Raw genomic sequence first — 12,444 nt, forward strand, 5'->3', positions numbered from 1 at the left:
TTCAATGCAATATTTGAAACCAAAAAATAGTTCCACTGGTGGATCCAGGAGGGGAAGGGTCATTTTGGGCCAGTGTCCTGTTGTCAATTCTGCTGCTGTGTCAGGTTTTCCCAACAGGCCAGTGGTAGAACTTATTTATTTAACTTGTGGGTTGTGGGCCCAGGTGCAAAAATATAATCTGCTCCCTACTCCTCCACCCCAATCCAAAATCACAATATGCAACATGTCCGTTGGTGACAGGGAGAGGCAGAGGGTGACGGAGAGGCAGGAAGAGGCAGAATGTGACAGGGAAAAACCGTGGGTGACAGGAAGATAGTGACAGGGGCAGCATTGGGCCCCTTAGTCTGCAGGGGCCTCATTGGTAGTTCCGCCTCTGCAGCAGGCACTAGGGCAGTTTGTCTGTTGCCATCATACTGCCGGTACAGAGAGAAGAGGAGCCATTATACCCTCTCCTCCCAGCTCCTGCACCTGTTGGTACAACCCCAGCTTCCTCTCTCCTAATGCTGCCATTGCTGACAGGTATCAAGCATCACAATCTTGTGACTGTCTCTGGCATAAAACCCAAGGGCGTCTCTCGCTGCAGCTTTGGGCTCAGATAAATAATATGTAATATCCACCCACTGTCTCCCTCCCTCACCCTTTCCCGCCATTAGGGCTGAACTAAGCCCAGCTCCCGGATCGCAGGCTTCTTCACATAAGGACGCTGGCAGCCAATTAATATGCAAACTGGGTGGTGAGCCAATCAGAGCTAGCATACAGTTTACCAATTAGAGCGACTGCCGGTACGAGCTCTGATGGGCTCACCATCCGGTGCCAGATATTAATTGGCTGCCAGCATCCTGAATCTGATGTCCGGGAATAGGGCTTCGTTCAGTCACTGAGCAGCGCAGGCAACACAGCGGAAGGGGGGATGGGGGAGCTGGGCAGTAAGTGAATGGGGGGGGGGGTGCCTGGGGCTCCGACTAGAAATCAGTCCTGGGCACCAAAATTCCTGGTGAAAGCCCTGCTGATGTCACCCAATGCCTCTTTCTGTCACATTCTCTGTCACCCACTGCCTGTCAGTCTCTCACTGTCAGCCACAGCCAGTCACCCTTTACCCATCAGCCACTGCCTGTCCCTCTTACCCTATAACTGGCATCACCCACTGCCAATCACCCTATAACCAAGTGCCTGTCATGCTCTACAGCAGCGGTGGGCAACAGGCGGCCTGCAGGCCGGATGCGGCCCGCGAGACGCTCAGGTCTGGCCCGCCGCACTGACTTCTGACACTATGACAAGTGGCCCGACTAGCTGAGCCGCTTGTCATTTAACCGGGAGCCGCAGGGCTAAAAGTGCGGTACTGCAAGACTGTGCCCGCCGCGCACAGAATTACTGGGAGTGTGGGAGTGACGCGGGAGCCAGGGGCAGACAGCGCCCACCAGAGAGCATCTTAGTTTTGCGTGCACCTTCCAAATCATTTGATCTTGGTGAACTTCGCAGTGTTGTGTGTGGACCAGAATAAGGTAGTGGGGGTAGTGAATGGCATTGCGGGGGTATTGGATGAGCTTGTGGGGGTATTGGATGTGCTTGTGGGGGTATTGGATGGGGTTTTGGGGGTATTGGATGGGGTTTTGGGGGTATTGGATGATGTTGTGGGGGTAGTGGCTTATATATGATGGTATGGTTGCCCCATAGTACCACTACTAAACGTTCACATGCCTCCAAAAATGTTTCCATCAACATGGGTTTTTAGGGATGATTCAGACTTGATTACTAGGCTGCATGGACTCGCAGCCTAGCAAACAAGTAAGCGCTGCACGCCCCGCCGAACGCCCAACTCCCCTGCCAACTCCACTCTCTAACACTCGATGGTCAGCAACATTGGTTGCTGACCATCAAATGATTTCTCTCCCCACTTAGAGATTCAGTCTGAAGTCTAAACTGACTTTTATTACCATCTGAGATGGCCGGAAAGGGAGGAGGGGGGCATTGACCCACCCATGATCCCAGTGTTTTTATGGGGATGGCCAAATGCTGGTCGTTCCCCTGCACCAGCTTTATGTTCTCCCCTGCCCCCTCTGGAGCCAACGGTCAGTTTGCCCCCATGGTTTGCACATGCACAAACACATACATCGGGGAAGGGGCTGAATTCAGACCAGAACGATGGGTCTGAATCGGCGCCTTAGCTCAGTCAGTTGTGCTGGTGATAGTTCATTCTGAGCCTAGTCATTCGGTCCCTCAGTCCCCAGGTGTATGGATTGTTCCAGTCCCTCAGTGCCCATGTGTATGGCTTGTTCCAGTCGCTCAGTCCCCAGGTGTATGGATTGTTCCAGTCCCTCAGTGCCCAGGTGTATGGATTGTTCCAGTCCCTCAGTCCCCAGGTGTATAGATTGTTCCAGTCCCTCAGTGCCCAGGTGTATGGATTGTTCCAGTCCCTCAGTCCCCAGGTGTATAGATTGTTCCAGTCCCTCAGTGTCCAGGTGCATGGATTGTTCCAGTCCCTCAGTGTCCAGGTGCATGGATTGTTCCAGTCCCTCAGTCCCCAGGTGTATGGATTGTTCCAGTCCCTCAGTGTCCAGGTGCATGGATTGTTCCAGTCCCTCAGTCCCCAGGTGTATGGATTGTTCCAGTCCCTCAGTCCCCAGGTGTATGGATTGTTCCAGTCCCTAAGTCCCCAGGTGTATGGATTGTTCCAGTCCCTCAGTCCCTAGGTGTATGGATTGTTTCAGTCCATAAGAGTCCAGGTGTATGGATTGTCCCATTCCCTCAGTGTCCATGGGTATGGATTGTCCCAGTCCCTCAGTGTCCATGGGTATGGATTGTCCCAGTCCGTCAGTTTGTCACCAGCTCTGACACTAGCGCTGCTGCGGCATCACCGCAGCAGCATCCCGGAGCCCGTGCGCTCAGCCTGCTGTTTTTCATTTAGGAATTACTGGGGGCCTGGTCTACCTTTTAAGGGAGCTGGCCCAGCTCAGCCCCGCCAGTGATATTGTTCCCTGCAGAGTGCCTGCACCATTCTGTTGACCCGGTCTGCTGTGTCCCTGTGCTGTGTAGTCTGGTCCAGCTGCGTTCCAGCCATGGTTCAGCCATTGTCCAGTCGTGGTCCTGTCACCGTCCAGCCGTGGTTCAGCCATTGTCCAGCTGCCATCTTGCTGTGGCCTTTGTCCAGTCCTGGTCCGGTCTCAGTCCAGTCTTGGTCCGGTTATGGTCCCGTCTTGGTCCGGTCCTGGTCCAGTCTTGATCCATTTCCGTCTTGGTCAGCGTATCTCCATCCAATCCTGCCAAGTCGCTTCTGTCGTGCACGTTACCATCCTGTGCTGCCGGAGGGTTCGGTCCGGTCACGTAAGTGTCCCAGTGGAGCCTGGTTTCTTATCTTTTCATTTCTGTGGGCAAGCTGCCCTTTATCCTTAGTTATCCTTGTTATTGTCCTAGTCCAGCTCTCTGTGATTTGGAGAAGACCATGGTTGTGGGCTCACAGCTGTTTTGGGGTACCGTTACTTTAAGTGTACTATTTTATGTTGGCGTCTATTTTTTGGGTTGCACCCAGTTATTACTTAGTCCGTTGCTTGTGACTCGGTCACACTCCCCATCCTAGGTTTGGTGCCGTTAGCCAGGGTGTTCAGTCCAGATAGGCCCTGTTAGTCAGATCGTCCTCTTGGTCCAGTACCTGATGGTCGCCAAAGGTTTGTACCATCATAAAACCTGGTTGCATCAGGGTCGGAGCGGGCTTAACTCTCTCCTTCGAACGCGGTGACTAAAGGAGAAGCCTAGCACCTCACAACCTACGGTCACCTGCCTGGGACGGCCAATAAAGTCAGAGTAGGGTTTTTGCCATGGCTGTTCTAAACAGCGGTCCCGGCTGAGGGCTCGGCCCACCACCACTGCTTGCACGCACCCGCGCACGTTACATTATCACCGGCCAAACCGATTATATAAATTCCATTTATATAATATACCTGTTTAGTCCACGGGTGCTGGTGGTTGTGGGAGATCCTCATCATGAATCCCACTGCTCCTACGTTAGACGCACAGATTATGGGTCTAACACAAATGGTTCAGGATTTGTCACTCCGGGTTACCAACCAGGAGAGAGTGTCCCGAGCTCCCCCCGGTAGCGGCACCTGAACCAAAAATGAACCTGCCCGACCGGTAGAAGTGTACTGCACGGAGTTCCAACCGGTGGGTGAACGACTGTGGTTGGAACGATCCAGCTCTGCATAGTCAGTTCAGGTATGGATTGTCTGATACCATCAAAGACTGCCTAATCCAATATCCGGTGCCTTGTTCGTTTGATAAACTTATGGAGTTGTCTATTAAAATAGACCGCCGGCTCCGTGAACGCAGAGCAGAGAGAGCGTCACTCTCTCGCCCCATCCCATTTGTCATGGATACCTCAGATGATGCCGAAGAGCCCATGCAATTGGGGTTCGTTCAGATCACACCCGAGGAAAGGGCTCGTAGGATCGTTGCTGGTCTTTGCCTGTACTGTGGTCGTAAGGATCACCAATACCGAACTTGTCCTAGCATGTCAGTAAAAGGTCAGGCTAAGTGAGTGAGGAGGAGATTCACTTGGGCCTGAAATTGTTCTCCTCCCATAACTCCTTATTGAAACCTACTACTCTCGTTTATGGGGAGGTTAGTTTTGATTGCTCCACTTTCGTTGATAGCGGCATAGCCGGCAATTTTTTGAATGCCGCTTTAGCTAAGAGACTCCTGTTCCTTTAAGGCAATGTATCATTATGAGAGGATTAGATGGTAGTTCATTGCCCAATGGGGAGATTTCTTTTCAAACTCCTAATCTGCGGCTTACTGTTGGCTCTCTTCATAAGGAAGAGAATTTGTTTCTTTTGGTTACTTGTCCTGCCGTACCGCTGGTCTTGGGCCATCCTTGGTTGGTCCAACACAGTCCGCAGATTAATTGGAAGACTGAGGATATTGTCCAGTGGAACTACAGTTGTTTCGGTTCTTGTATCAATACCTCCTTCCTTCAGGCCTCGGTCTCACTGTCTGCTGTTCCAGCGGCCTACTCGGAGTATGCAGATGTGTTTTCCAAGGGGAAAGTGGATAAGCTCCCGCCCCATCGTCCATACGATTGTGCTATTCAGCTTATTTCCGACACTCCATTACCTAAGGGTAGGCTCTATTCTCTGTCTATTCCAGAGACCAAGGCCATGAACGAGTACATTCAGGAAAGTTTGGAGAAGGGGTTTATTCGCCAGTCAAAGTCGCCTTTTAGCGCAGGGTTCTTCTTCGTAGCCAAGAAGGATGCGCCCATGTATCGACTTTTAGGCTTTAAACAAGATTACGGTGAAGAATGCGTACCCACTCCCTCTGATATCTGTCCTGTTCGATCAGTTGAGGTCCGCCACCGTATTTTCTAAGATTAATTTGAGAGGGGTGTATAACCTCATGAGAATAAAGGCAGGAGATGAGTGGAAGACGGCATTTAGTACGCATTCAGGACAATAGGAATACCTTGTCATGCCCTTTGGGCTGTCCAACGCCCCTGCCGTATTTCAAGATTTTATCAACGACGTCTTACGAGACTTTCTGGGGAGTTTTGTAGTCTACCTGGATGACATTCTTATTTATTACAAAGATCTTGATTCACACAGAGCCCAAGTAAAACAGGTGTTGTTTATTTGGCAAACTCGAGAAATGCGAGTTTGAGGTGTCCCAGATTTCCTTCCTTGGGTACATCATTTCTGCTGAGGGCTTTAGCATGCATCCCAAGAAGCTTCAGGGGGTAGTTGATTGGGTTCAACCTACCAATCTTAAGGCAATCCAAAGGTTCCTGGGATTTGCCAATTACTACTACCGATGCTTTATTCATTCTTTTTCATCCATCCATCATCTTTGGTGGCTCTTACCAAGAAAGGGGCAGATCCAGCTAATTGGTCTTCCCTAGCCAAACAAGCCTTTCAGGCTCTTAAACAAGCCTTTGTTTCTGCTCCGATTCTCAGGCATCCTGACCCTGATCGTCCCTTTGTGGTGGAGGAGGACGGCTCCGAAGTGGGAGCAGGAGCAGTACTCTCGCAAAGCAACCCAAAAACCCAGGTCCTTCATCCTTGTGCCTACATGTCAAGGAAATACTCTGCGGCTGAATCCAACTATGATGACAGAGAATTATTAGCCATCAAGTGGGCTTTCAATGAATGGAGGCATTGGCTAGAAGGAGCCAATCATCAGGTGTTGGTTCTTACCAACCACAAGAACCTGCAATATATTGAAGCTGCAAAACGTCTCAATGCCCGGCATGCCCACTGGGCTTAGTTCTTTACACACTTCAATTTCTTGATTACGTATAGGCCTGGTCCTAAGAATGTTCGAGCAGATGCTCTGTGCCGATGCTTTATTCCGCAGCATTCAGGCCAGGAGATGGCTGCCCCCATCATTCTTGCCTCTAGCATACAGGCCGGTCTCAGTTTGACCCTAGTGGTGCTCATTCGCCAGGCCCAGAACCAGGCTCCAGCCCAGACTCCTAGTGGTTGTTTATTTGTGCCAGAGACACTTATATACTTTCATGAAAACAAGAAGGCAGGGCATCTTGAGGTCAATAAGACCATGGACTTATTGGCCCGAGTCGTGTGGTGGCTAGGAATGTCCAGGGACGTCAAAGAGTTTCTTCGGTCATGTCCTGTTTGTGCCAGACATAAGGTGTCTCGGTCCAGGCCTTTTGGAGAACTTATGCCCTTGTCCATCCCGTCAAGACCATGGTTGCACATTGCCATGGACGTTGTGGTAGGTTTCCCAGTGTCAGCCGGCTGTCAAACGATTTGGGTGATTGTTGACAGGTTTTCCAAAATGGTGCATTTTGTGGCCCGAAGCAGTTGCCTTCGGCCAAGGAATTGGCCACTTTGTTTCTGCGGCATGTCTTTAGGTTGCATGAATTGCCCACTGACATTGTGTCCGACAGGGGTCCACAATTTGTTGCACAATTCTGGAAATTGTTCTGTGCTTCTCTCAAAATCAAACTGAGCCTGACTTCAGCCTTTCACCCTCAGTCTAATGGGCAAACTGAGTGGCTGAATCAGTTTTTGAAGCAGTATCTGCAATGCTTCATCTCTAAGTTGCAGAACGATTGGGTGGACTGTTTTCCAATGGCAGAATTTGCATATAACAATGCAGTGCATTCAGCCTACAAAGTTTCACCCTTTTTCGCAGTTTATGGTTACAATCCCCAGGCTAATTATTTTCTTCAGGATTCTTTCTCGGCTCCGTCTAGGGCCTTTCGTTTTAAGGCCATATGGAAGAAGATACATGACGCCCTTAAGGAGACAGCCTTCAAAGAGAAGGTGTTTGCGGATAAGTTTAGATGTCCTTGTCCATTCAAGGTTGGCGATTGGGTCTGGTTATCAACCCGGAATATCAATTAATTGCATCAACCGTCGGCAAGGTTTGGGCCAAGGTTCAACCGGTTGCATTCCATCTGTTGCTTTCCAAGTCCCTCAGGATTGCAAACACCTTTCATGCTTCTCTCTTAAAACCAGTCTTCTTCTCCCACAAGTTTCCTCGTAAGGTCATCAGAGGAATTCCTTCCATGGATGTACAGGGGCAACAGGAGTTTCTTGTCGAAAAAATTCTGGACTCCAAATTTGTCCATGGTTCCCTTCAATTTTTGGTCCACTGGAAAGGGTTTGGACCAGAAGAAAGATCATGGGTTCCTGATAGAGATGTTCATGTTCATAGCCTCAAGAAAAAGTTTTTTCAAGAATTTCCCCATAGGGTAGAGGTTTCAAAAGACTAGCGCTGCTGTGGCATCAACGCAGCAGTGTCCCGTAGCCCTGAGAAGGGCATCCCGGGCACTTCCGACCGGCGGTGTCCGGGCGGATGACTCTGTTGTCCCGGTCTGCTGTGTCCCTGTGCTGTGTAGTATGGTCCAGCTGTGGTCCAGCCGTGGTTCAGCCATTGTCCAGTCGTGGCCCTGTCACCGTCCAACCGTGGTTCAGTCATTGTCCAGCTGCCATCTTGCTGCGGTCTTTGTCCAGTCCTGGTCCGGTCTCAGTCCAGTCTTGGTCCGGATATGGTCCGGTCCTGGTCCAGTCTTGATCCAGATCCGTCTTGGTCAGCGTATCTCCATCCAGTCCTGCCAAGTCGCTTCTGGCGTGCACATTACAATCCTGTGCTGCCGGAGGGTCCGGTCCGGTCATGTAAGTGCTCCAGTGGAGCCTGGTTTCTTATCTTTTCATTTCTGCGGGCAAGCTGCCCTTTATCCTTAGTTATCCTTGTTATTGTCCTAGTCCAGCTCTCTGTGATTCGGAGAGGCCCAAGGTTGTGGGCTCATGCCTGTTTTGGAGTACCGTTACTTTAAGTGTACTATTTTATGTTGGCGTCTATTTTTTTTGGTGGCACCCCATTATTACTTGGTCCCCATCCTAGGCCTGGTGCCGTTAGCCAGGGTGTTCAGTCCAGATAGGCCCTGTTAGTCAGATCGTCCACTTGGTCCAGTACCTGATGGTCGCCAAAGGTTTGTACCATCATAAAACCTGGTTGCATCAGGGTCGGAGCAGGCTTAACTCTCTCCTTTGAACGCGGTGACTAAAGGAGAAGCCTAGCACCTCACAACCTAGCACCTCACAACCTATGGTCACCTGCCTGGGACGGCCAATAGAGTCAGAGTAGGGTTTTTGCCATGACCGTTCTTGTTATTGTCCTAGTCCAGCTCTCTGTGATTCGGAGAGGCCCAAGGTTGTGGGCTCATGCCTGTTTTGGAGTACCGTTACTTTAAGTGTACTATTTTATGTTGGCGTCTATTTTTTTTGGTGGCACCCCATTATTACTTGGTCCCCATCCTAGGCCTGGTGCCGTTAGCCAGGGTGTTCAGTCCAGATAGGCCCTGTTAGTCAGATCGTCCACTTGGTCCAGTACCTGATGGTCGCCAAAGGTTTGTACATCATAAAACCTGGTTGCATCAGGGTCGGAGCAGGCTTAACTCTCTCCTTTGAACGCGGTGACTAAAGGAGAAGCCTAGCACCTCACAACCTAGCACCTCACAACCTATGGTCACCTGCCTGGGACGGCCAATAGAGTCAGAGTAGGGTTTTTGCCATGACCGTTCTAAACGGCGGTCCGGGCCACTGCTTGCACGCACCCGCGCACGTTACACAGTGTCCAGGTGTATGGATTGTCCCAGTCCCTCAGTGTCCAGGTGTATGGATTGTTTCAGTCCCTCAGTGTCCAGGTGTATGAATTGTTCCAGTACATCAGTGTCCATATGTATAGATGTCCCGGTCCCTCAGTGTCCAGGTGTATGGATTGTCCCAGTCCCTCAGTCCTCAGGTGTATGGATTGTCCCAGTCCCTCAGTCCCCAGGTGTATGGATTGTTCCAGTCCCTCAGTGTCCAGGTGTATGGATTGTCCCAGTCCCTCAGTGTCCAGGTGTATGGATTGTCCCAGTCCCTCGGTGTCCAGGTGTATGGATTGTTTCCGTCCCTCAGAGTCCAGGTGTATGGATTGTTTCAGTCCCTCAGTGTCCAGGTGTATGAATTGTTCCAGTACATCAGTGTCCAGGTGTATGGATTGTCCTGGTCCCTCAGTGTCCAGGTGTATGGATTGTCCCAGTCTCTCAGTGTCCAGGTGTATGGATTGTCCTGGTCCTTTCGTGTCCAGGTGTATGGATTGTTTTGGTCCCTCAGTGTCCAGGTGTATGGATTGTCCCGGTCCCTCAGATTCCAGGTGTATGGATTGTTCATGTCCCTCAGTGTCCAGGTGTATGGATTGTTCCAGTCCCTCAGTGTCCAGGTGTATGTATTGTCCCAGTCCCTCAGTGTCCAGGTGTATGGATTGTTCCAGTCCCTCAGTGTCCAGGTGTATGGATTGTCCTGGTCCCTCGGTGTTCAGGTGTATGTATTGTTTCAGTCCCCCAGTGTCCAGGTGTATGGATTGTTTCAGTCCCTCAGTTTCCAGGTGTATGGATTGTTCCAGTCCCTCAGTGTCCAGGTGTATGGATTGTTTCAGTCCCTCAGTGTCCAGGTGTATGGATTGTTCCAGTCCCTCAGTGTCCAGGTGTATGGATTGTTCCAGTCCCTCAGTGTCCAGGTGTATGGATTGTTCCAGTCCCTCAGTGTCCAGGTGTATGGATTGTCCCGGTCCCTCGGTGTTCAGGTGTATGTATTGTTTCAGTCCCCCAGTGTCCAGGTGTATGGATTGTTTCAGTCCCTCAGTTTCCAGGTGTATGGATTGTTCCAGTCCCTCAGTGTTAAGGTGTATGGATTGTTTTAGTCCCTCAGTGTACAGGTGTATGGATTGTTCCAGTCCTGCTCCCGTCTGCCGAGATCTTTTACTTCCAGCATTCTGTACCAGTTAAGTTCAACTATGTCTTGGTGGTTTATCTTTCTAACTTTTTACTGTTTGGCTGATAATTCTACCAGTCACTATTACATCTATTTTGCATTGTTGCATGTACTATAAGTTGCTGATTACACCTGTATTGCATTGTTGCATGTACTATAAAGTGCTGGTTACATCTGTATTGCACGTTTCATGTACTATAAGTTGCTGATTACACCTGTATTGCATTGTTGCATGTACTATAAAGTGCTGGTTACATCTGTATTGCACGTTTCATGTACTATAAGTTGCTGATTACACCTTTATTGCATTGTTGCATGTACTATAAAGTGCTGGTTACATCTGTATTGCACGTTTCATGTACTATAAGTTGCTGATTACACCTGTATTGCATTGTTGCATGTACTATAAGTTGCTGACTACACCTGAATTGCATTGTTACATTTACTATTTGTTGCTTATTATACCTGTATTGCATTATTGCATGTACTATAAGTTGCTGACTACACCTGTATTGCATTGTTGCATGTTCTATAAGTTGCTGATTACACCTTAGCATTGGTCTTATGGACATGGTCAATGCTAACTACGAATTCCTTTGCTGCTTGTGTCAACCTATTGTCCATGTCAACCAATAGTGGCCGACCTATTGAAGTAAGACCTAATGCGTGTTGACCCACAGTCTGGATCCCATGCAATGAAGACTCTTTGTAAGTTCCAGACTACTTTTTGAGAGCAGATCAGTTGCCTGAGGTACAAGTTATACACTGGGTTTGTGCCTGTATGTTTACAGGATATTCTAATGGCAACATGTGGTACAAACCCTGTTTAGATTCACCAGCAGATTCCAATAGTTAGTAGTAGTAGTTCATTTATCTATAAGGCACCGCAAAGTGTCTGCAGCACCGTACATAGCAAACAAAAAACAAATTGCAAGGTAACGTACAGGGTGTGGTGATAAAATACAGCATAAACAGGGGTATAGCTGGTAGAACTAAAATCAGCATCAGTTCTGAAGTAGGTGTCGAAATTGTCGAGGAGACTGAAGATGAGGTAGAGGAAGGGAAGAACAGGGCAGGAGCGCTGGTGAGGTAAAGAGGTAGGGTGAGTACATGAGGAAGGAGGGCCCTACTTATAAGAGTTAACAGACTAAAAGGAGGTGGGTGGACGAACGAAAAACAATAGGATAAGTAGGAACGGATGGGAATGGATGGAGGGGTAGGGTAAGCAGGATAGGAGGAGCGAAAGAGGTTAGGAGGAGGAGGGAGTGGTTACATTAAGTGAGTGAGGTTTTCAATATAATATTGCTACCAAGCTTGTGACTGAGGGCACCATTTATCACAGATTGCATATTCAATAAGATCTGGGCAGGATGTTACCACCCAGAATCACATTGCAATATGCAATCTCATCATCATGATCAGTGTTGGAACTTGTGGGGGGTGAGCCCAGGTGCCCAATATATGATTTGCCCCCCCTCCTCCACCCCTATATGCAACATGGTAGAGGGTAACAGGGTAGGTAGAGTGTGACAGGGAAAACAGTGTGTGACAGGAAGAGGGTGACAGGGGTTGCAGTGCCCCCCCCCCCTTAGTCCTCAGGGGTCCCGATGCACTGCACCTGTTTCACTTATGGTAATTCTGCCTCTGGGCATGATGTGTTACACAGCACCTGCAGGAACAGGAGTTGCTGGCTACCTGCATGTGGACAGCAATGACTGCACTAGAACACTGTTCATGAATCTTATACAATTGATTCATATTTTCATGTGCAGTTTGTTTTTCAGAGTTATAGGGGTATATTCAATTGATGCCGGATCCATTCTGAAATTCTTTAGTAGGAATGGATCCGGCATCCATTATTCATCGCAGCGGCCAAATCCGGATGTTCACACATCAGGTGCGGGGACCGGGTGAGCTCGGCAGCGGGAGACAGCGGGAGCCGGAATGTTCCCTGGACAGTGGGTGGGCACGGTAGTTGGCGGGAGGGTGCGGGTGGCGGTGGACAGATGAGTGCGGATGGTGGGTATGGGAGTCGGCGGGTGGATGCGGGTGGCGGCGGACAGGAGGATGGTTCTGTGTAAGCTGCTGCTGCTCACCCGGCCCCATCCTTCCTGCATCTTTTCATGTCAGATTGAGATTGCCGGATATATAGCCAAAACCTTTTGGTTTTGGC

This window comes from Crinia signifera, chromosome 7 (assembly GCF_055691185.1).
Source record: "Crinia signifera chromosome 7, ASM5569118v1, whole genome shotgun sequence".
Taxonomy (NCBI): Eukaryota; Metazoa; Chordata; class Amphibia; order Anura; family Myobatrachidae; genus Crinia; species Crinia signifera.